This window comes from Spodoptera frugiperda, chromosome 23 (assembly GCF_023101765.2).
Source record: "Spodoptera frugiperda isolate SF20-4 chromosome 23, AGI-APGP_CSIRO_Sfru_2.0, whole genome shotgun sequence".
NCBI classification, from domain to species: Eukaryota; Metazoa; Arthropoda; class Insecta; order Lepidoptera; family Noctuidae; genus Spodoptera; species Spodoptera frugiperda.
The window spans coordinates 351,123-357,455 of record NC_064234.1 but is presented as its reverse complement, the minus strand read 5'-3'; the positions used below and the strand labels follow the sequence as shown (position 1 = coordinate 357,455).

General features: G+C 35.1%; 1 protein-coding gene across 1 annotated transcript in view; it reads left to right on the top strand.

The window, feature by feature from the left end:
* Positions 1 to 6,333, top strand: part of LOC118266881 (caspase-8) — a 404,424-nt gene that overhangs the window by 384,789 nt on the left and 13,302 nt on the right. The gene's annotated exons all lie outside the window — the stretch shown is intronic.

Sequence of the window (6,333 nt, the reverse complement as noted above, 5' to 3'; positions counted from 1 at the left end):
TGGTTTTATTTAAAACAAGTGCGCATGACGTAAACCAGTATTCAGAGAATATCATTCGCTCGCTCAGACTATAGATAGATGATGAAGTAAATATCAAAATACTTTGAGCTGATATGTCTGAGTTGCCGACTACTACGCTATTTGTCGTTGGTACGATTTTCACGACAATTATATTATAGTAATCATATCTCATTATTTAAAGGGTAGGTACATGGAACTGAGATTTCCTTCCATTCTTATTCAGTTCATAATTGTTGACTACAAACTAGGTAGTTGGTATTTTGAGCGTCTCAGGTGGTTGGTAGTGCCATCAATTCCCACTGTCCCCGGAATACATTTAATGACAGCTGTCTACATCGCCTAAGATCCCGGCATAGAATGACCTTCACCGAGATGTTTATTGAATGAAACATATTTTATAATCTAGTTAACAACTCAATAAACATATTGGAAATGGGTTGCCTAACAAATTTCAGTCCAGAATAAGATTAATTTTATTCAATGATTAATTATTAATCATTGAATAAAAAAATTTTAATTTTTGAACATTGCCATCTCTACTGCCACCGCGCCGATATGCTGCATACACGACGCTGCATTTTCAAAATTCGACAACCTGGATTCTGGACTGATTTTTCGCAGGCAACCCTATACCACCGTGTTCGTAATCAAATAATTAATCTTTATTTTCATATAAATTTTATTTAATAAACAGACAGACAGTTTATACAAGGCAACCCAATAGTTGTGACCGGAAAAGAATAGGCAACCTAACGTTTGCATATTCTATGGGCTTCATACTTTCGATTGATATAGAATTTGTTTAATAATCACACCGGTGCAATGTTCAAAAATATTAATTTTTCAATAATTAATTAATCTTAGTCTGGACTGAAATTTGTTAGGCAACCCATTTGCAATATGTTTATTGATAGAGCGAGATCCCAGAGCTGTCAGACATATGTTATTTTTACAAGCATTTAACCTTCGGCTTACAGTAGTCTTGTATATACTTTTTAATGTCTGAATGTTTGTAAAGCTGGCCGAGTGACACCAGCGCAGGTACCAGGTGAGAAAGGTGACTAAAAATTAGACTAACTTAACTTATTTTTTTATGTCTGATTTTTATATATGTTTTGTAGAATATTAATCTGAAATCATATTAAAAAAATCAGACACTTTCCATGGACCAAAATGACCGAGTGAGACATCCATGGTAACTCGGTTCCCGTTCTTAAACTCACAATCTATTACTGTAGGTACTACTGCACATGTATGTGTATATACTATGTGCACACTTTTTAGGGTTCCGTAGCCAAATGGCGAAAAACAGAACCACAATTAAGGTTCTGTAGTCTATCTTCCAATCGTTTGGCAGATAGACACTTCCAAAGTGGAAAAATGAGTGCCTCCCTCTAACTTTATTAATAAGAGAGTTAGAAATCTAAAAAAAACATATGCTGTAGATTTCAATGGAAATTTTACACGAAAATTGGTTTTAACGAGATATCATTATTAGTTTTTAAGAAATATGCACCTCTGCCTACCCCTTCGTGGATTAAGGGTGTGACGATATGTATGTATTTTTAAGAAATAATACATTTTCAAAAAACACAAATATAACTTTGTCGTTCATACAAATACTAAGCAAGTTATTTTATAACTTTTTTATTATGTAATCTACCTGCTGCTACGGAACCCTTCATGGGCGAGTCCGACTCGCACTTGGCTTTATTTTACTATACATCATACTTCTATATTCGGGTTTTTGCGACCATATTGTTATAGGGTAATGAAATCACTTTGTTCTATGTAAAATATAGAAAAACTTTAATATAACTTTAAAAAAACAACGAACCTAGAAATCGATGACCGCAGAGTATGTCATACACAAAAAAGAAACAAAATAATATTTCTTAACAAAATAATAATAGTAGCACAGAGTCTGGAATTGTGTCCAGTATATGGCAATAGGCTCACCCCCTATTACATGGGACTTATAACACAAATGGTGAAAAGTGGGTGTACATTGTACAGCGGCATTACGTGCCGTAATGTCACCTCTGCCTACCCCTTCGGGGATAAAAGGCGTGACGTTGTGTGTGTGTGTATATATAAAATAAATGTTATTTTCTTTAAAAGACAGCTGCTCAGAAATAGTTTGTTTTTGCCTGTTTATGCAATTTTTTTTGCTGCTGTTGACATTTTCCTGCACTGTAGAAGGCTACAGTTTTATTATTAGTAATAGATAAAATAAATGTTATTTTCTTTAAAAGACAGCTGCTCAGAAATGATTTGTTTTTGCCTTATGCATTTTTTTTAATAAATAATTGTTTTTTAAATTATATTTTTTTCTTTATCTATAAATATTCATATTAAACGTAGTAAGTTTTTTTAAAATATTAAGATATTTTAGTCTGAAGCGCATGTGCATAGTGCTCTCGCGTTCATACACATGGTTGAGTAATTTTGGTATTTAGGGGAAGTTTGGTCCATGCAATTTGTCTGACTAATTAAATATGACATTGTAATAGTTATCTTAATAGCATATAAAAAAATCAGACATTAAAAAATAAATTAAGTTCATTTATTTTTCTTACAGCTTTAAAGCGTCTGACAAAAGTTTTGGTCCATGGAAAGTGTCTGATTTTTTTAATATGATTTCAGATTAATATTCTACAAAACATATATAAAAATCAGACATAAAAAAATAAGTTAAGTTAGTCTAATTTTTAGTCACCTTTCTCACCTGGTACCTGCGCTGGTGTCACTCGGCCAGCTTTACAAACATTCAGATATTAAAAAGTATATACAAGACTACTGTAAGCCGAAGGTTAAATGCTTGTAAAAATAACATATGTCTGACAGCTCTGGGATCTCGGACCATGAGATGTTAACTTTAATATAAAATGTTTCATTAAATAAATCCCACCCAAAACATAAATGTGAAAGGCTGCCAAGTTCGATAATATTGGAATGCTTCGCCTATAAAAGAAGTGAGATCTAAATAAGTACCAAGTTCCATACACAGACCTCAGTTAAAAATGATATAACAAGTTGGCAAGTTTTCACACACTTTGTTATAAACCTACTAAACGCAATGCGTCAAGTATATAATTTTCTATTAAAACTTGCCAAGTTATATCATTTTTAACTGAAGTCTGTGTATGGAACTTGGTACTTATTTAGATCTCACTTCTTTTATAGGCGAAGCATTCCAATATTATCGAACTTGGCAGCCTTTCACATTTATGTTTTGGGTGGGATTTCATTTATTTTTGTAAGGTTTATTTTCTTTTTTTACTTTACTTTGACTAAATACAAACCTTCGTAACGAATTTTAGGTCGGTACGACCATTGGAAGATATAGATAATTTTTTTGTTTTAGTTCCTTAGGGGTATGAATTTACACCTTCATTATTTTAAAACCGACTCACACTTGGCCATTTTCAGATTTTTTCCTTTACCTTGACCTAAACACCTACCTCCATGCCAAATTTCAAGTCAATACGACCATTGGAAGTGGTCTAGGTTTTTGATGAGTGAGTCAGTCAGTGAGTGTATAGTAAAAATAGCGATTTTCTGACGTCAATATCTCAAGACCTACAATAGGTACATTTATGAAATTTTGTATTTTAGATAAGTAAGTAGATCTCGACAGATACTAGAAATTTCATATGCGTAGATAAAATAGATTTTGAGTTATAGGTGGGTCGAACTTGGCCCGAAATGGTTCGTGTAATATAACCCACGGCCGGTGTGTCGGTTTTTTGCTCGAACTTGGCGGACACACTGCCGTGTGTCTAGATCACCTGGTACCTGCGCTGGTGTCACTCGGCCAGCTTTACAAACATTCAGATATTAAAAAGTATATACAAGACTACTGTAAGCCGAAGGTTAAATGCTTGTAAAAATAACATATGTCTGACAGCTCTGGGATCTCGGACCATGAGATGTTAACTTTAATATAAAATGTTTCATTAAATAAATATCTCGGTGAAGGTCGTTCTATGCCGGGATCCTATACTAACACCTATACAACGTGTAACAAAAAGGGGGTATACATATCAATTGCACGGCTTCTAGAAAACATAACAAACGATACGGTAAGGGTTTTTTAAACTCATGTTTTCATGGTATCAAGTTATGAATTTTTCAAATCGCGCCGCTGCGTGATTCAAAATTAGGTAGACAGGTACTAGGCGATCAGATTGACAGAAAAAATGTTTCGTAATATTAGCGAGTGATCCCTGTAGTGTTGTGACATGTTTGTATGATTTAAAATGAAGAACCATGCGATACCAAGTATTTGGTACAAAAATTTTTTTAAACGTATTTTAAGCTGAAACTTCGTGTAGAGACTCTATTCAACCTGTATTCTTCAGGGCTTCTTGATGTATATGGGTATTTTGTTACACGTTGTATATGTATTTTCTAATCAAAGTAACAATTTAATGGTTCTCCGTGACACAGAAACAAATTAACTAACCTAATCTCAAGGTGCAATGTACAACTACCTATAATTAAACAATAAAAATAAAAATATTTCGTCAGAAATACTAATACCTAGGTAAAGTTATGAGGGAATTTTATAAAAACAAAACGTGTTAAATGTTCCGAGGAATTTGGCACGCACCGTACCAAACTGTGTCAATTTTATTTGATTCAAGGCGTTTTCAATTTATTATGTTTATTTATACCTAGGCATTGCATTTTTTTATAGTATCCGGAATATTTGATTTTAAAATGTACACCATTTTAAAATTTCATTTATGTTGTTCTATCTGCGGGTTTGAACTACTTATCCTTTGCAAGGGTAATACTAGATACTACATAATTTTGTTAAAATATGTTGAACTTTAAAATCGTAGTTTCTTTTAAAATACTTAAGATTTATCTAACTGGCTTAATTGTAATAACTTGACGCTAACATGCATGAAGCTGAAAAGAACATGCATGTTCGTCAATCAAAAGATTAACCAGGCGATAGCATTTCTACAATATATTATATGGTTGATATTCCACCAACTCGCACGCAGCTTTTTGCTTTGAGTTTCGGAATGGAACTCCTTGCCGGTGTCTGTGTTCCTGCAAAATACAAATTGGGTATCATCAAGTGCGGAGTGAACAGGTTGCTCATAGGTAGGCGTGCCGTCGGCCACATCACCGCTTACCACCAGGCGAGATGGTGGCCAAACGCCATTCTTATTAAGTGTAAGGCCAGCCATACACGGACTGCTTCAAGCAGTCATAACCGACTGCTTGAACTATAGCCATTCATTCGCTGCCGTACACACGACTGCTCGAGCAGTCGCGACCGCTTCAAGCCGTCAACTGCATGATGAAATTCCATCGTACCGTCGACTGCTCGCGAGCGGTTGCAAAGCATACACCGACTGCTCGAGCCGTTGACTGCGCTAGAGAAGTCGACAGCTCTCCGACTTCCCTCCCCCCGCCCTTTGCGGCCTGGCGCCGTCAGCCGCTAACTGCTCGAGCAGTCCGTGTACGGCCGCCCTAAAACAAAACTAATTATAGCCAAAAATTCTACAAACAACATTGTTTTCACTAGCAACAACTTAATTTATAAAAAAGTAATTACGCCATGGATGACAATTAATTACGTTTTTTCTTCATCGTTTTTATTTTAGAAGTTGTAATCAATCACTGTTAATGAGGTGTTAGGCGCTCAATACCTTTCAGAACAGAATCAATTTCTTTACTTACTTTTAGATATTAAATACACATACGAAAGAGGCACAAAGAAGTAAACGATTATCAAAAAATATTGCGTCCATGTTGTCCTTATCTCAAGATCGGTTCATCCCATAATTGTGTTATGGCTGTTTACACGTACGTTACGTAATAAGTTTGTCTGGCCGGGCCACGGGCCACACTTTACGACACTCTAGCGGCGAAGAACGAGTCACTCGAAGCTCGCCCTAACCCTGATTAAGTTGACTTTTGGCTTTATCAAGTATAGTTACTTAAGCATGCACACTGTACCTATATTCATAATGCTCGGGCCACATTAACGGGAAATGCCATTTTAATTATCGCGATAATGGGCATTAACGTTAAACGGTAATGTGGCCCAAGCCTTATGAATATAGGTGCAGTGTACAGTAAGGGACTTTGTTGGCACATGTCCCTCACTTATACTCGTAGATACAAAATCAAATGTACCTAAATTTTTACAAGATTACCATTTATAACCGCTTTTATAAGTAGGTACAATTTTTCCGAAACGCTGGATTTGTGAAGCCAATGAACATTCTTTTTGCTTTACAAAAAGATTTGTAATCTTAAATCTAAGTCCGTTTTTCTGACCCGCTC